At 37.9% G+C, this 19,859-nt stretch overlaps 1 protein-coding gene across 22 annotated transcripts in view; it reads left to right on the top strand.

Moving 5' to 3' along the window:
* Nucleotides 1–19,859, top strand: part of DLG2 (discs large MAGUK scaffold protein 2) — a 2,166,992-nt gene that overhangs the window by 1,929,798 nt on the left and 217,335 nt on the right. Inside the window, exon 1 of one of the 22 annotated variants that reach the window (XM_034934136.3) lies at nucleotides 10,476–10,694. The exons of the other annotated variants lie outside the window; for them this stretch is intronic. The gene's annotated coding sequence lies outside the window, so the exon portion shown is untranslated. Of the gene's footprint in view, nucleotides 1–10,475; nucleotides 10,695–19,859 lie in introns of those variants that run through there. 22 annotated transcript variants of the gene reach the window in all.

The raw sequence follows: 19,859 nt of genomic DNA, 5'->3' as shown, positions 1-19,859 counted from the left end.
ACATGGCCACACCTAATTTTTAGGGTAGAGTCTAGTTTTGTGCTCTAGGAGAAGAGGAAATGAGTTTGGTGAACCAGATAGTCTCTGCCTCAAAGCAATAATGACAAAAATTAACATTTATAAAGCATTTATTTTGTGCCAGGCATTGTGCTAAACCCTTTACCTACATTATTTTTAAATTCATATACCATATTATTCACTTGTTTAAAATATACAATTCAGTGGGTTTTAGTATATTCACAGAGTTGTGCAACCATCACCACAATTTTAGAGCATTTTCATCATCTCCAAAAGAAACCCCATAACTATTAGCAACTCCTCATTTCCTCCCACCCCCTACCTCCAGCCCTAGGCACCATCAATCTATTTTCCATCTATATGGATTTGCCTATTCTAGGCACTTCATATAAACAGAATACCTACATTCTTTTATATAACCCTCACCATGATCCTAAAAGTTAGGCATGTTATTACTTCCATTTTACGATAAATTTACAGAGAATCAGGCTGTTTAAATGATTTGCCAATAATTTTAAGCCCTGCTCATCATTGAACTCCATTATGCTGTACTGCATCCCAGTCATATCATGCCATGATTTGTTGCAGGGAAGGGGTGTTTGTTTGCTTGTTTTCTAATGACTATTATGGCAACAAACTGACTTCTTTATAACAGGCTCCTTTACTGAAATGACAGGCACTTAGGTGTCAGAAAGCTTCAGGTTTGAAACTCAGATCTACCACTTACCGGATACATGCAAAATATACACTGCTTAGTTCCTCTTGAGTCCCAGCATCTTTATCTATAAAATGGGAATAACAAATTCCTGTTTGCGGGGAGGAGTCAATGAGATTAACATATGTGAAAGCTCTTCTCACAACTTTACATAGTCCATGTCCTGCCAGTGTAGTTGTCCTTGCTTAGAAGTGAAGTTCTAACTATAATTGGGCAGCCACAGAAATTATGTTCACATGTCTGGGTCTTCTGGATACTGTCCAGGAAAAAATTATTGTAACTTGCACTTTTCGGTATCCACATTACAACTCAGGAGTGGCCGAGACCCTTGGAGAATCTGCTACAATGAGAATGAGAAAAAAGGGAACATATTCTCCAGGACAGCAAAGCATATGCAGAGTATCTTCTATCGGCTTCTGATCTCCACTGGGCAGAGCAGCTTGTTACAGGCACCTAGAACCAGCTGAGCCAGTGTAAGTTTGAAGTTCGTTGGGAAAGAAGATAAGCTGGCTGAGTTTCTGTAGGCAAAGAGCCAGTAATGAGGTTTCCAGCATTCCATCACATGTCCTTTTCATCACTTTCAGCTCAGCCAGAGACAGCAGAGCCTCATACGCAGGGGCCAAGTGTGTATTTGAGAGACTCGAAGAGGGAGAATGAAAAGTATTGTGAATGAGTGAATTGTACTTTTGTTCCATTGACCTGTTCCCCACCCTACCCTGTCCTTAGCCATAAATATTTTAAAAGCTAGATAGGAGGGTACAGAGAAGACAGTGGAGGCAGTGGGGAAGTTATATTACGTGTGGCTAGTTAAGTTACATAGCCAGAAGAGGCCAGAAGAGAAAAGTGTCCTGAACTCTAGGTGAGATCAAGTGCATATTTCAGCCTTAAAAATTTATCCTAAAAACCTCTGATTCTGCCATTTCCTAAGTGCATGGAGAAGTGACAACCTCTCTGAACCTACATTTCCAGATAGGATTGTTATTGGAACCATGACTTAGAGCCATGCAAGCTGCAACGTGCACATGTCCAGTAGACTCCAATCATATACACAAGGGGCCAGCAAACTTGTTTTGTCAAGGGCCAGATACTAAGCATTTTATATTTTATAGGGCATACAATCTTTATTGAAATAGTCAACTTTGCCATTGTAGTGCAAAAGCAGCCATAGACAATACATAAATACATAAATGGATGTAGCTGTGATTCAGTAAAACTATTTGTGGTCATGAAATTTGAATTTCATGTAACTTTTATATAAAAGTTTCATACAAAACAGTATTCTTTTCTGATTTTTCTTTCTACAAACCGAAAATGTGAAAAACATTCTTGGCTTATAGACTATATAAAAATGGACAGTGGGACAGATTTGTCTGCAGGCCATGGTTTGCAGACACCCCCCCACCCCCACCCACAGCATGGACCGAAATGTTTGATAACCTCCACAGAGGTATAATATGGTGTCCAGATTATTGTAAAGAGCAAATAAGTACTTGTAAAGGCATTAATGTAGTGCCTGCCCCTTATAAGTGTTCAGCAAGTGGTTATTATTACAATTAGCTCTTTTAAAAATAATGAATATTGACTCTCTATTTGCCACTGACCTTTGAGGGGGGAGAGCCATTACATTTAGGTTGTTTAACATTTCTACTATATTAAACTTGTATTATAATTAAAATATATATTAAAAATTAAAACTAAAAAACTGGTTTGTACAGATAGTGGCACTAGTAGGCCACAGAGTTTTTGGGTTTTTTCTAATGTCCCAGTGTTGCTTCTTCAATTCCTAGATATTTCTTTAGTACTTGGTCTGTGCTTCTGGGTGCTCCATAAATGAATGAGATTAGGTCTTTTCTGTCTAGGAGATCTTGGTATTCTTCAAAGTGATTATACGCACCCCAGTGGTAGCCAAGACCTTCTCTTTTTATTAATTTTTCATCACAGCCTTTAAATTTCTGTTTTGTTATATGTTTTATAGTGTGCCACACTGTGACACAGTAATACAGTTACACAATAATTTATAATATTTTATGTATATAAAAATACATAATTTATATTTACATAAATATTTATTAAATATTATAATATATTTATTATAATATAATATAAATATATATTATATAAATATATAATATGTATTATATATTTATGTGTATATAATATATATTATATATTTACGTAAATATATAATATTTACGTAAATATATTTATGTAAATATAAATTATGTAAATATTAAGATAATGGGTGAGTATGCAAAGTGATTTTAAATGATGGTGTCAGCAAGCAAAGTTTTGAAACCACTGGTTTAGGAAGCAAACAGATAAATATATCCCAATGGGAAACCAGATTTGGTATGAGTGATGAATGTTCTTATTCACAATGACACAAGTGTTTTCAGGACATGAACTGACATTTAGTCTGGTGTCTTGTTTTGACATTTAATGTAAGTACATTGTGTGAGAAACAAGATAGTTTACATTTTTTTATTTCATAAGAACACAACAGCTATATGAACTAGATAATATTATCCTCATTTGATAGATGAGGAACCAAGGTTTAATTCAGAGAAGTTAAGCAACTTGCAAAGGTCAGCTTGAATGAATCAGGACTGTCTAACTATAAAGCATGACATTTTCCACTTTAGCCTTCATTGCATTGAAGAAGTTCATAAAAAAAGATGATTAGTCTCTGGTATTCCTACTCTCAAGTTAGTCTTTTTTTCCATCACATGTACTTATGTTATTAAGTGCTAAATGGATAAAATTTCACTCCTCCAGAGTTCCGTGGTTAACCCCCCACCATCTCTTTGCATATGCTTCTTATTCTGATTGCAACACTTGTTGTTTGGATATCTCAATATCTCCTACTCATCTATTAAGACCCAGCTTAAGACTCATCTTCTCCTTCCAGAAGCCTTCATAACCTCATTCCGCAGACTGAGTTATTAGATGCCATTCCTCTCAACCTCTATAGCACCTTAATGAAAGTCCTTATAAAAATATGCTATGCAGCTGTGTAGTTAGCTATTATCTATTAAATTTATTACTCCCTGGACTGAGAGCCTAAGGAGAGGGAGAATATGACCTTGATTAAATCGTTCTTCTGGCATTCAATGTAATAATGTAGTGCCTGGGACATCGTAAGCCCTCCATATATACTCACAGAATGAAGGCATCTCTTCTTTACTGATTTGAAGTCTGAGATAACTTTGGCAAAGGGATAGATTGAAGTGGTCTTAACTAAGGTTTCTCAGGATAGGACAAATTGGTGGTCCCCAAATTAGATTATAGGGGACCAGATAATGGATAAACAAAGAAGGCAAACTCTTATATGTAGGAAGGCTTTCTCCTTCTGAGTTTTCTCAGAAATTGAAGAAGGTACACACACTCATTCCATTCAAATTTATATTAATGATGTATATGATATCAACATATATTAATTTCTATATATACTTATGTTTATATGTATGCACACATACTCATGAACACGAATTCATAAAAATAGACTGCCACAATTTCTATAAACTGTCATGGATCACTGAATGTTCAATAAGAGGGTGAAGTTTATTAACACTCTCCAGGCTGGTCCATCTTGCAAAGTCATCCAGTTGCTGTAAATCTCCTTTAGTCCTAAAGTCGTTTCCCTTCTGGATGCATAAATCTTCACTTCTTTCTTTGAAGGGAACTAGCATTTACTGAAAGCTTTTTTATGGTGTTCTAGATACTTAACAGAGGTGATCTCATTTAGTCCTCAGACATTCGCACAAGCCCACAAATCCTGGACCCAAAAGAAAATGGATCAAGTCAAAAGCAACTCAAGAATTTTACTGAAAACTAGGAAATCTATACTAAAAAGGAAGGGGACAAGACTAAGGAAATTTCTGAATTAATGAATATTGTTAAATTCAAACAAATTCGTTGCATGGGATTATATCAGAATAATTTCATGGTAATTAATTGAGATTGTGACCATTAACGTGGACACTTTGTTTATGAGCAGGGACCTCTACAGTTGATTGAGAGCAAAGCTTCTTCTCTCTACCAAGTGTGTTACTGTTTGTGAAGAGCTTCCTTTTTTTTATTTTTTCTTTTGAGACAGGGCCTTGCTCTGTCACCCAGGCAACACAAGTGCAGTGACGTGACCATACCTCACTGTAGTGTCAGTGTGGCTCTCCTGGGGTCAAGTGATCCTCCTCCCTCAGCCTGCTGAGTAGCTGGGACTTCAGATGTATGCCATCATGACCAGCTGGTATTTTTTGTTTGTTTGTTTGTTTGTTTGTTTGTTTGTTTTAGTGGAGATGGGGCCTCACAGTGGTGCCCAGGCTGAGGACTTGTTTCATAAAGGGGACAGCATTGGAACATTTGTCTTCAGACATTTATGTTTCATAAACCAGAAACATTTCAGAACAAACTTCTATAGGCCACAGAATTGCCAACTTTTTATCTTGTCAATAAAATGAAAGACATTAAAAAACAAAATAAAAATTTACGAAAAAAATCCAACTACTGTTTATTCTCACCATCATTTCAGAAGTAAAAAGAACAATACCAAAACAATAGGAAGAAAAAATAAATAGCAGGAAGGCAATAATTCTATAATAAAAGAAGGTCATTTTAGCTCAATGAAAAATCACTACATCCTACCTCCTTTTCTCAGTCTGCTCTGGACCAACAAGGGCCAGGGACCAGTGTCTAAGAACCACCACCACTGTGCATAGACTTTGAAGTGGTACAGATTTTGATTTAAAGCCCGGCCCTGCCAATTTCTAGCTGTGAAACCTGGGGCAGGTTACTCAACTTTTCTCAGCTGCGATTTCCTCATGTACTAAATGAGGATAATATCTCACTGACTATACTCATTTCCTAAGGCTGCTGTAACAAAGTACCGTAAACTGGGTGGCTTAGAACAAGAGAAATGTATTGTTTCAACATTTTGGAGACCAGAAGTCTGAAATCAAGGTGTTATTTTGGCCATTCTTCCTGCGAAGGCACTAGGGAAATACTTGGTCTAGGCCTCTTCTCTGCCTTGTGGTAGTTTTTTGGTTTGTGGCACCATAACTCCCATCTCCACAAAACATTCTCCCTGTGTGCACCTCTGTGCTCAAATTTCCTGTTTTTATGAGAACATCAGCCATATTGAACTAGATGGAAGTAGTGGCCCACCGTATTCCAGTGTGACCTCATCTTAACTAATAACATCTGCAACAATTCTATTTCCAAATAAGGTCACATTCTGAGGTACTGGGGGCAAGGACTTCAACATGTGAATTTTGGGGTGACACATTTCAACCCACAACATTGACCAATCTCTGGAATTGTTGTATCAAAGTCATACACAGGATAGGCTGAATATATTAGAAAGTACCTATAAAGCATCAGAAAGAAAAATAAGGGAGGGTTGTTTGTTTTTAAAAAACAAGTTATAATTGAGAAATTTATAATGTAGGGACAGTAAGAAATTTGTGTAAGGATATAGGACTAAGAAGTAGTGAAGATAAGACTTCAAATACATTCATTTAATAAATACATATTACATATAACATTCATTTAATGTGTACATATTATGTGGCAAGTCCTGTTCTGGTGCTGGAGATTCAACCAAGGACAAAAAAGACAACGACCCTGGCCTCATGGAGCTTACATTCTAGTTGGGTAGAGGAGCAAAAGTAAAGAAATAAACAAATAAATATAAAATATTTCATATATACATTTAATATACAATATTTAGTATATAATGTTTAAGCAGAGATAAGTACTATAAATTTTTTAGAAGTCTAATAAGAGGGAGAGATAAATGGAGGAATAGAGGATGCTGTTCTATACAGGATGTCAGAGAAATCTCCTCTTCCAAGGAGACACTTGAGCAGATGGAATTCTGGCTGCAGTGAAAGGAGCAAATTCCAAGTGAAAGGGGAGCTGCTGAAGGGAGCTGAGCAAGGAGTGTTGGTGTCTGAATTTTGTTTTAAAAACATGGCTGGCTGCTGTGTGGAGGACGGGTGGCGGCAAGGCAAGAATGGAAACAAAGAAACCAGTGAAGAGGTGGTTGCAGAAATCCATGTGAGAAATGATAGTGGTATAGATTAGGGAGATGAGGGTGGAGATGGAAAAAAGACTGAGGGTACATTTTGAAGACAGAGTTGACAGGATTTGATGATGAATAAGGCATGGGGTGTAAGACAAAAAGGAGAGTCAAGAATGACTCCCAGGTTTTTGGCCAGAGCAACTAGGTCAATGATTGTGCCATTTATTTAAATGGTGCATACTGGGAGTAGAGCAGATTCAGGAGAGGAAACCAAGAGTTTAGTTTTGAGCATTTTAAATATCAGAAGCCTATTATTAAACAATCAAGTAGAGATGCTTAGATGTGGTATGCAGCTGGATATAAGAGTCTGGAGCTTAGAGCACAGATTGAGACTGGAGATCTACATGTGGTAGCCTTTGATCTACAGATGGCATTTTAGTGTTGATACTGGATGGCTAGCCTTGGGAGTGAGTATAAAAAAGAAGTCTAATGACAAACTTGGGGACACTCAAATTTAAAATATCAGAAAGCAGAGAAGGGCCCAGCAAAGGAGACCTAGAAGGATAGATTCGTGAAGTAGGAGAAAAACCAAGGGGGTCTTGATAACCAAACAGAGACAATGATCGATTCAGGGAAGTTGTAATTGATTCTGCCAAATGCTGGGAGAGGTTGAATAAACTGAAAACTGTGCACTGGATATTGATTTTGTGAGTGACAATGTTTTCATTTACCTTGAAAAGAACAATTGTAGTGGGAAGCCTGATTGAAGTCATTAAAGGAGAGAATGGGATGTGAGGAAGTGAAAACAGACCCTAATGTTTTATGTTACCTGTTGCCGCAAGTGCTTAGAAGCAGTGGATATGAGATTTAAGAGAACAGGTGCTGTAGTCTTAGACCTCAGCTATTATTGTGACTGTGCCATCTGTTAGTAAGTTACCCAACCTTTCTAGCCAGAGTCCTCACTTATACGGTAAAGATAATAGTACAGACCATTTCAAAAAGTTGTTGTCAAGCTTAAATGAGAGATATGCATAAAGTTTTGTGTATTGTCAGCCCATAATAAGTGCTCAATAAATACTAGCACCATCACTAATTTAAGCAAAATATTGATACAGCTTCAAGGTTCTACATAATTCATTATGTCTGAGAGTAATTGTTGGTTGAAGTGGTAATTATGAAAGAATATGTATAAAATTATGATTATTCGTGACAGGGGAACAGAGAAATGCTACAATATAAGAGTTATCATGACTCATATATATTAATTTTTCATGGAATGATGGTGGTATAGCCAGGTAGCAGGGGAAAATGGACAGGGAAGAAACGGCTCCTGAGGGGATGTGGGGGCTAAATGTAGGTGGAAGGCACTGAGAAGACTTCGAGACCAAGCCATTTCAGATAATAAGTGGATACCTACTTCAGACATATAGGAAGTAACCATTGATCTTGTAGCTGTAGTTATCACCTGTTCTTTGTTTACATCTGACTTTTCTTACCAGTTTAGAAGCACATGTCTTACTCCACCCCTTACCTCCAATTATATTTCTTACCTCTGCTCCTATAGTACCTACTATTAAGTATGGTCAGGAAAGACGGCATCTCATCCATGCGTGTTCCAGACCCTCTAGTAAGATGCTCAGAGGAAAAGCTAAACAAAGAGAGAACAGACTGTATGTGAGCAAATTAAGTTGGCCACAGAGTTATTCTCTGGAAACATGGAGCTAAGAAAATCTCTCATGTCTAAACCTGCATATCCTGCAACATTACAGCATCACCTTGTCCCACAGAGGGTTACTTCTGATGGCTCTCAAGGAATGCTGACTGCATACCTTGAAGATAGCAGTTTCTGATCGGGAGGAGCTCATCAGATAGAGACCTCACCAGTGGCCAAATACTAGGTTATACTGACTTACGGTAGGAGTTAGCAGTGGAACGTTCAAGACAGAGATACCTGTCTTCCTGCTTGGCACACCATGACTTAGTGGCTGTAAGTGTATAGTTACATATAAAAGTTCATTGTTTTTATGGGTTTTGTGGTAGGAGCTTGTTTGAAAAGGGTGAGAAAAGCCAAGATGGTCTCACAGTGGACAGCAGACATGTTGCAAATTTGCTTTCTTGGGCTGATGAATTTATTTGAGTAACGGTGGAAGTAAAGCAGAGAGAAGCTAGTGAGCTGGGCCAGCAGCCCAGCACAGAGCCCTGGGCCCTTCATTCTCTTATAGAAAGCCCATCTCTGGTAGAGAGATGTTAGGTCTCTTTAGGGCTTTTTCCCCTTCACTGGCTGGCAGGTTAGAAGACTCCTTAGCACAGTAAAATTAACATCTTAAAAGGTAGTTGAGGGAGAAGGTGTGGCAGAAATTCATTTTGTCAAAGGAAATACGGCGGGAATGAGAACCATTTGGTGGGGGTACATACTATAAACTAGGCACTATATTTTCTTGATATTCTCCATTTAGTCTTGTGATGTAGGTTTTAATATACCCATTTTACAGATAAAACAATATGCGTTATAGTAAATTAGTGGCAAAGACAGGGTTAAGCACAATTCTGTTGAATTTCAAAACTTATCTTTTTATCCTTTCTACTAAAGGCCATAGTAAATCAGTCTGCTCTCATTGTTCATCTGCCTCTAGCAGTTTAGTGTAAAACACTACTTGGGGCCAGATAATATATATGAGTCTGGGCTTTGAAACTAAATTGCGTGGAGTCCATTAGAGCTCTGCCACTTAACAGATATATGATCCTGCGTGGATTAGTTGACCTCCCTGAATCTCAGCTTCTTCTCTGCAATATGTTGCTCATGATAGTACTTACCTTACAGGGACATTTTGAAGATTGAGTCAATACATGCTAAGCATTTAGAATACTGCATGGCACCTAAAATGTGTTCAATAGATATTAGCTATTATTATCCAAAACATATTTTCCAGTGCTGTTATTCGATGAACCTAAAAAGGTTAAACTGACCTTGTCAGGGAGGGAACAAAAAGCTCAGGCACTGCTCCCCATGAAGCCTGCCTATTAATGATTTTTGGTCAACAGTACTGTTTATGATTTCCAGTCTTCTCGTTTGCTGGGCTTTCATGCTCCAGAGGCAGCATGGTAGAATAGAAAGGCACTGTACTTTGCCATCAGAAGACCTGGGTTTGGGTTCAAGTTCAAATCACACTTTGTGTGACCTGGGCAAGTCACTTTATCTTTCTTGCCAGGGGTTCCTTATCTGCTCAGTAAGGGGGTTGGACTCCCTAATCTCTAGGACTCCTTGCATTCCCTAAATTCAGTGAATACCAAACAAAGTCATTTAGTCTCTCTGATCTCTGGTGCTCATCTGTACTGTAGCACTCCTGATACCTTCTTTAGTCACTGAGAGACTCAGTGAGAGTGAAAGTGTTTGGTAGACTGTGACAGGCTATGCAAATATAGGAGTTGATCCTTACTATTAAGAGCTTTAACCCTGAGTAATACGCCTTGCTGTATGTGCATTGGTGCAGGGGCTTTTTCCACATTTTGTTGTCTTTGCCTACCCCTCACTGAGTTGGGTGGATCCACCTTAACAAGGTGTAGGGGAACACGAGCAGAGGATGGGGGTACACTACTGATGGTGGGAAAGCATCTTATTGGTTAATAGTGGTACATCCCAAACACCAATTACTGTCACTGCTTCTAAGGCTGATATATTTATCAGGATGAGTTACAAGGAAATATATGTACCCAGTGAGCGAGAATGCTGCATGGTCACCCCCTGTGATGTAAAATATGAGAATCTAGGAGGGGCTGTTTTATAATTCATCAGGTTCCGCTAGTGAGTTCTGTCAGAGTCTTAGTTATAAAGGCAAGTGTGAACCGGACAGCAGACAGGAGAACCTGGCACCAAGGAGACGGAGAAGCTGCCTTTGGTGCCTCCTGCCTCCTCCCTGCTTTGTTCCAATAATTTTGTGCTCGGTAAGTTCCTGGCTTTGCAGCTAATCGTTGTTGTTGAATAAGCTTGGCAAACGTACCCATAGTTTGGAATAGGCACTTGCTGTCAGAAGTGTGTGTCAGTGTTTGGGCTCCTGACAAATTCCACAATTTCCTTTTAACGAGCAAAATAGCTTAAAAGATGAAAGAAAAGCCGATGAATCAATTATTCACCTTGATCCTTGGAAGGCTGCTTTCTTTGGTTGCTAAAGTTTCTCAGGTTTCATTCTATCAGTTTCATTTGTTGGGTGAGCTTTGAAAAAAACAAGTCTCTTTGTCACGAAATTGTTTTTCTTAGCTGCCAAAAGGAGGTATGTACAGGGTGGTTTGTCCATCCCCACCCCCCTAATTCACTCTCCTCAGCAATCGGCAAATCTTAAAACAGACCGTTTGCCTGGTAACCAGCTCCAACTGAGCTGAACCTGTGCAAGGCAAGATTCAAATTGCAATCTTTTGTGTGAACAGAACAGAGGGGCTGTGAATAATTGGCATTGTGGCGATTATTGTGAAACTCAGTATGGTGGTAGTCCTGCGTTTTGCCGGGATGGGATCAGAATCCAATGAGATTTGCATTTGGCGTGCCTGTTGATGATGTGGGAGAGGGAGTGAAAGAAAAGACTAGATCGTTATGGAAAGAGCTGTACGACGTACCCGCAGGACGGACAAATGCAGAAGGCATGACTGTTGTATTTGCATGACTTGTGGCTGGCTGTTTTCTCTAGTTTCATTATCACCATTAACAATTACCTGAAGCTGCATTTTGGTCTCATTTGGGTGGGCTCCGGGTATTTGCTCCAGGTCCTAGCTCCAGGCAGGATGCGTGCTAACTCCTGGTCAGCTAACTATAGGAAGTCATTTCCTCTTCAGAAGGAAAGAGAAGTGAAAGCTGTACCTTCTTAGACTCTGCTGTGTTGTTTTGCCTCTGTCCAAATCTCATGGAAACCGACAGCTTGACGTACTTTTTTTTGCAATAGCAGATTTAACTCTGGTGTCATATGGCATATTATATATGGAGAGGAGTAGCAAGGACATTTTTTTCAAATGTTTCAAGTGTGTCTAGCTTGTTGACATTTGCTTTATTTCACTGGCAAGTAGCTACTGTCTTCTAAACCCATAATTGTTTGTCCAAAGTGTTTACCTGTACACTATTGTACTTTCTCTTTACATGTAGAATCTGTAGATGTGACAAATGTCCTCTTTAACCTCAAAGAAAGCAACTCATTTTAGCATCTCTTTGAAAAAAATGTATGCATTTTTTTCACCAAAGACTTAGCTTACTCGTTGCTTTATTTTTTGCATAAATATTTTGGTTATCGGCACCACCACACTTCCAATAAAGTTATTTCTCCTTTCTTAGTATACTTTCTGATTATACCAAAAACTTGGCAGATTTGGAAAATGGAATATATATTTTTTCAGGAACACTTTTTTGTACATGCTTCTTTTGTCCATAAATAGCTTTTCCATATTTTCCGTTTCTCTGAATAAGTTCTGCTTAAAGAGCAGAGGAGTGATGTATTGTGGTTGGCACTTAGGGGTGTGTAACCTGAGACTTGGTTTCTAATCCACAAGCGGCTGCCCCACAAGGGGTCTGTAAAATGTCTTATGTTTGGCTCAAAGCTTCTGGATAGAGCAATAATGATTAAGATAGGAGATTCAGCAAATCATCGCAGATACAAATGAACATCTGTGTTTGATGCTCCAGCCAGCCTATGACATTTTTTAAAGCTTAGGTCACACAGCTGAAGGGTCCTAAAAGTGTTAATATACCTTAATGCCAAGAACAAGGTAGTTTATTTGTTGTAAAATACCTTTGAGCTGCACTGTACATTAAATTTTTTAAAATTACACGCCACACTCCACGGTTTATTTTACAGCAGTATCTGGGTTTTGATTCAGTGTGGTTTTATGGAAAAATAAACCTATGTACCAATCTCAACAAACTGAATTTCTTCTCATTTGGTGGTGGTTTTTCTATTTTCTCCACCCACCCATGATGAACTCTATTTATAGCAACAAAAGAAAATTTAGTATGAGTTATTCCCAATTAAATTTACAGCAAGGCAAATATAAGCTGTGACAAGAACCCTCTTACAGGGCACATACACACAAAACCATGTCTCTCAAAACAGGATTAAAAGCGAAAGAGGCAAATGTTAATTTTGCCTACGTGACACATATAATTTCCTTTGAGAGGGTAGGGAAGGTGGCAAAAAGGACAGGTTTAAAGGTGCTGTTCAAAGACCTGGCTCAGCAAGGTGTAAATGGAAAGGGCAGGGGTTCTGTGTCCCCAACCAAGTATTATTGTCTTCACCTCACACTCTTTATCTGTAAAATGGAGGAGGGGAAAATTAGGAGAATTAAACCAAATTGATGATTTAGGTAAAGCAAATAGTATACTGTTTAGCACAAAGTGATGCCCAATGAAAGGTAATTATTATTGTTGTAAATTGTATTTTGTCAAATATATTAACTCATTTTGATAGATGTTGATTTTGAAAGAAATTGGCATGGTAAACAGGAAGATTATACAATTTTTTAAATTAACCAGATAGACTTCTTATAACTAGATCATTTTGTGTTTTTGTTTTTATTTTGGAAACTTAGTAAAAACAGGGTTATTACCTTTCTGTTCACTTTTAACTAATTCCTAGAATAGTATCCAAAATCCTTACATAATTATTCAAAGAATACATTTTATTTCAAATAGAGAACATGGAAATAAACTGATGCCAAATAACATATCATAGCTTTCCACGTTATTTGCCAAATAACAACTAGGCCATAATTCCAGCCCTAACATTGTATTAAAATACCTGACAATACTAGTAAATATAGTTTATGATGTCCCAGGCACTGTGCTAATGGTTTGACAAGCATTTTCTCATTTAATCCTCATCACTACCCTACCAGGTAGATCCTATTTTGCTTTCCATTATCAAATGAGGAATTGATAAAGAAAATTTTGTTTAAATATACTACTAATGTAAATTGGCATATAGCAGTGCTAGGATTTAAACCCACGCCTGTCTGATTTCAGGATCCACATGATGACCAACATGTTGGAAGTATGCAATAGAGTTTGCCCAGCTCTTCACACTTCCATTTTGGGATCTTGGCCCCGTATCTGCTTTGATTCCTCTCCTCATATGTTTAATCCCTCTCAGAGTTTAGGGAATATTTTAAAAATGAAGTTGGGGATTTCCTTGCTCTCACTTTTGGTCTATGCCAGTTAAGATCACATTTTCCTGAGCCATCTCTCCTATTTTTACCGAAGTATAAAATTTGATATAAAAAATGAAACATAAAAAGTTCATAAATCTACCAAATTCAAGGCAAGCTCTGAAAGTTACCCTAAATCAGTACCACCCTTTGAACTGAGCAAATTTCCCCGTATCTGTGGCTTTAGAGGAGGCTGTAGGCCAAGAGGATGGGCTCACTTAGATCTTGCTCTCTGTCCCTTCTGGATCACATTCAGGGTAAATAGGACCCAATAATTTTTTCCCCAAATATTCCTAAGCTCACTTTCAAGAGGTGTATGATGTGCCTCCCCAACCTGTTGCCCCCGAGTCTGAGGGGAAACTAAGAGCCTTCTATTCGCATGAGGGTAGGAAATAGGGCAAGGGATGGATGCTGTTAATCACTGCTTGCAGTCATGAGCTGAGATGTCCACACATCTGCATGAAAGGTCTTTTGTAGTGCAGGAAGAAACTATGAAAAAGAAGAAGGGCTAGCCCAGGACTGGGAGCTTCTGCTTATGTTCTTGTTCTGGGTCCCAAAAATATGAGTCAGCCTACCTTGAGTTGCAGAACATTTACTTCTATTTCAGAGTAGTAAACTAAAATTCCACTGCGTTGGTTTTGTGGGGCTTTTGTCTGTTTTTGCTTTTGACTTTTTTCTTCCATTAACCCAAAAGAAATCATTTGAAGAAGGAAGTGGTCAAAACAATGATGATCTCAGGTTCAAGGGAAGACATTGGCTTTTCTAGTTCAGAGGGCATAGTCTTACTTTGGAAAGCAATTTTAGGATTGGCTGGATTAAAACTGTCTGCCATTTGTCTTTTAGGGCACTTGAAAACAGTTGCTTGGAGAGACCCTAGCTAATTTCATGTGTATTTTCCTTATCTCTAGTTTTAAATTGCAATTGTAACACTTAGAGCTGAGGACTAATAGAAAGCTGCCTGAAGGATCCAAGTGGAACCCTGCCTCACAGGGGAGGTTCCCCCTGTAGGAAGAGTCAAGTCAAAGCAGAGATGGCCATCAATGGCTTTGTGTGGCCTTATGCCATTACTACAGCCCCTTCTGTTTAGTGCATCATTCTCCCAATAGTTCCTTTTCATCTTATGTCACATTGGAGACAAAGACCCTCCTAAGGAGAATTAACAGCCAGGAGTTCTAAGCAACAAATCTTTTTGTAATTACTAAGAAATTTGAGGTTTGGGGGATTTTGTTTTTGTTTTTTAATGAAATGAAAGCTATTATGCAATTAACATGAATGATTTTTTCCTTTTATTTTTGTTTCTTTTAGTATTATTTTCACAAAGTAGTTTTCTAGGTGGGAAGACAGAATGCATTGTTGGAAGTATTCCCTACTACTAAACCTTGCAACTTTGCTTTCCTTAGCTATAAAGCAGGTATAGCAATTCCTGTCTCAGGAAGTTGGGAAGATGTAAATGAGATAACTTTATTTCCCAGTATTAGCTATGCTCTCCTCCATATGAAAGTATCTGGCACAGTAAATACTTAACGCATAGTATGCCTACATTAAGTGTTCACCCAATCTGAAAATACAGCAGTTAAATTGATGACTCTGTGAAGACTAATGGGTGCCATATTTATTTTGCCTGGAAGAGTTGGTAGTAGGGATGGTGCAAAGAGATAACAAACAAAAGCAAGACAAAGCATGCCTTTGGTGGTAGTATCTCCATTTTATTTTTAGTTTCTTCTTTATGTTTTATTTATCATTTGAACTTTTAATAAACATGAATCATTCATATGATTATAAGAAAAGGGAAAACACACTTTTAGGAAATTAGGGGAGAAAATAGCTGTTAGTATATTGTGAACATCTAACTCTGAAAGAGTCAAGCCAAATATCAAAAAAAATGCAAAATACTTGGGAAAGCCATGTGTTCTAGTCAGAATAATCCAGATTACCTTGCTTTGTTTGGTCGTTTTCTAGTTCATTTGTCTATTATTAGTTATTTATTAAGCATGGACCACGTGCCAAGTGCTCTGCTGGGTGATGAGATAACAAAGATGAAATATTTTAATCTTTGAACTCGAGGAGTTTATAATCCAAGGGACATGGATAAATGGGCCCTTAGTTGCAAGTGTGATTCCTTCTCAGCCATGACAGTAACAGATAAGGCTGCTTTCCTTTGTAAGTAGTGTCAAGCTTGCAAAACAAAGTAGTTTTCTAGGTGGAAAGGCAGAATGCATTGTTGGAAGTATTCCCTACTACTAAACCTTGCAACCTTGCTTTCCTTTGCTATAAAGCAGACATAGCAATTCCTGTCTCACAGGCGGTTGGGAAGATATAAATGAGATAAGTTTATTTCCCAGTATAAGCTATGCTCTCATCCATATGAAAGTATCTGGCACAGTAAATACTTAACACATAGTATGCCTACATTAAGTGCTCACCCAATCTGAAAATATAGCAGTTAAACTGATGACTCAAACTGACTTGCTCAACAAAGGGAATATATACTCATAGTGGTGATTATAACTTAAAAGTACATCAGTAAAGCTAGCTTCAAGAGATCTGATCCTGTAGCTCAGCTCACAATATTGTTAAGAAATCCCTTTTGGTCCTGCCACACTGCCTGTCTTTGTGTTAGCTTCATACCAAGACTAATTGCCCTCATGGCCCCAGGACAGTTGCCAGTGACTCCTGGACAACTTGTTTTCATAGTCACATCCGGCTAGAAAGAGATCCTGGCAATGATTCCTAGAATTCACTTTGAAGAGACTGGCTTCTATCCACCCCTGAACATGAGACCAAATCTCCAGCCCCATTCTAAAGCTTAGGTAGGATAAAGACAGTCTCCCCAGGACATTATGAGTCCTTAACTGAAATTTGGCAGCTGTTGCTGTTAGGATGGGATGGTGGTGGGGAAGCATGCTGGAAAAGCATCCAGCAGCCATCTATAACTTGTGAAATGTACAATACATAATGTACAAATGTCTACTAGAGTTAGTACATAACATAATGGAATGAAGGCCAAGCATATGATGGTGCATGTCCTTAAATTGGCTTCCAGGAAGAGTAGGAGTTTGCTAGGGGAGAAGAAAGAAGGAAAGGATTTGAGGTAGAGAAAAATGCTCTTTGCAGTCACAAAAGCTAATGAAGTAATTGTTCAACTCGCTGCCTATCTTTACGTTGGCACTATTGCAGAAATCACCAGACAGCCAGAAGCCATGTGCCCAGTAGAATAAGGAACAGAAAACCTAAAGTATCAGTCTCACAAAAATTTGTTGTTGAAAAATGACCACTGAGTTATAAGTTAAACCACAGTCAAATGTTCTGATTCTTTACAATGTGGATACAGGTTTGGAGTCAATCAATGTGAACTTTAAAATATATGTTACCAGGCTCAAGAATTATTGTATTTTGAACAAAATCATCATCATCATCTTCTTCTCCTTTTTACTTCTGATTAAACCTGCTCAGAGAAGATTAATGACTTATGCAGTAACTCAAGTGTATTTGGATTTTGATATCATGATGTTTGTGATACTAAAAAATATGATAAGACAAATAAGAATATATTTTTGTACATGTGTTTGCTAATTGTATGGTGTATATCACTTTGCGAATGAGACATAGAGTAAAATATTTGTTAACAAAATGTCAGTGCTTCAAAGAAAAATTAGACTTCACTCTGATTTCTGGATAATTCAAAGTTTATATAATTTATAAGTTCTTCAGCCTTTGGCAATAATCATCATTTCTTTCCACTGAGGAAGTAGAATAGTTCCTTCATTAAGATTGTACTTAATGGGCTTGGTAATAGTTTTCCGCTAAAATTTCTGACTCCAAATTTAATTAACTACACCTTGGATTGTTTTCTCACTTTTACAGCATAGAAGAGGAAGTGACAAAACTGTTATTTACTTTCTATCACAAGCGTGATCATACAGTTCACAATTTTCTGGCATCCAAATGCAATGATAAAACATTCTTTTTTCACTCATGAAGCTTGTCTCAGTGCTGTCAATCCACCTACCTGGTGGGTATGCTCCTAAATATTCATTTTTCTATCTAGCTTCTTTCCAAAGAACAGACAATAATAGCAATAAACAGAATCAAAGTATATTTCCTCTTGCCTCTTGCTTCTGGTGTATAAAATCTGTTCATAAAACCTGCATCCAGGCATGAGTAAGTGCTCCCAGCCTAGCTGTGTCACTGAGGAGCCCAAGACTTCTGTTTTCACTCAGAAAACATGCTTGAGTCAGAGAAGGGTGCAGGGACCAGGTAGGAAACGCTTCCCAGGGCACTGGCTTCTTCCTCTTCAGATTAGATAGTTCTTCAGTGCAGAGAAAGAAGCAACTAAAAATAGTGGAAGGGTGACAGATAATGTTTATTTAAAAGCACATATGTCATATAAGCATTAAAAGGTACCATTATTACTATGGCATAACTTCATTTCCCCATAGCACAAACCAGATAAAATCTTCTTTGTCTTGTTTTGTGGCTTCCTTGTACAAATAGAGAAACTGTTCCTTGGATGAATTTCTTACCTTATCAGTAAGTGTGTTGAGTTCCTGACAAATAGAGGATACCAAAGAAGTATCAAAGATGCCAGCACTAATATTCTGGCTGCAGGCAGTGCTTCTGCTTCTTAAAATATTGAAATATATTCTTGTTAGTAAAGAGCTTCTACCCTGGGCCCGCTGAGTGCTCCTCTACAAGCTGCTTCACACTGGAACCCCTGAATCCCTTCCCTAGGACTCTCACACATCTCCATGATTGAGCAACTAAAGCATTAATACCTGGCAAAGCTAGTTGTAAATATTTTGACATCACTTCTATGTAATACTCATCTTATTTTTAAAGAACTTACGGCTACAATTAGGGAGAATAACATTTAGACACAGAAACAATGTGTAACTAAGTATTAAGATGTTTAAGGCAGCCATGTATGAGTTTTTAAAAAGTGGTAAAGGAGATATTTGAGGTTGTCTGGAAAGACAGGTCAGGGATTTGGATAGGGCAGAGGTAAAGGAGTAAAAGACAATGGCAGAATGTACAATTTTTAAAATTCATTTACTTAACAAATAATAACAAAATTCTCCATTTGTTTACTGCTGCTGTGTGCAAAGCACTGAATACATGTTATCTCATTTACTTCTCACAGTAGCACTATAAAAATAGAGGAGAAAATGAGGCTTGTTCACACAGTTGGAAAGTAGCAGGACAGCATATATGATACCCACCATTTCCCACAATGTGCAAGACACTGTATTAGGTGTTGGCATGGTGAATATGAAGATGTATCTTTCTACTTGTAAGGGCCAGTAGCAAACCCAAGGAAATATTGGCAGCCCCTTAATCGAACAAAAAAGTGCTAGTGGGCCTTCCACCATCAACAACCTCATTTTAAAATATTACAGGATAATGCATTATTGTCTTGCTTGCTTCAGTTGCCCCACTAGCAACATAAAGAGTAAAATGTGAGCCATAGGGTACTAGCTAAACTCATTATAATTTGATTATCTGATCTTTCAACATTAGTCTTCTCATGACCTTTTCATAACATAGGACGTTAGAAAAAGCAATAAAACACAGTCAAAATGTTTAGCCTATTGACAAAGTGTTGCTTTCCATCTTTAAATGGAAACTGAAAGAGCGAGCTTATTTATTAATGATTCTATGGCAAATGTCGCTTTTTTAAAAAACTCTCCAATTATGCCCTGCACAACAATGAGCATGTGTTTGTCATGACTAAAAATTATATGGACAAATATATGTTTTTAGGCCAAAACATAGGCATTGCCTCATTTCTTACTAAAATACCTCACAGAGAGTTTTTTTTGTTTGTTTTGTTTTGCTTTGTTTTGTTTTTGAGACAGCCTTGCTATGTCGCCCAGGCTGGAGTGAGTGCACTGGTGCTATCTTGGCTCACTGCAACCTCCACCTCCCGGG

This window comes from Pan paniscus, chromosome 9, assembly GCF_029289425.2.
Source record: "Pan paniscus chromosome 9, NHGRI_mPanPan1-v2.0_pri, whole genome shotgun sequence".
NCBI lineage: Eukaryota > Metazoa > Chordata > Mammalia > Primates > Hominidae > Pan > Pan paniscus.
This window is presented reverse-complemented; position numbering and strand designations above follow the sequence as displayed.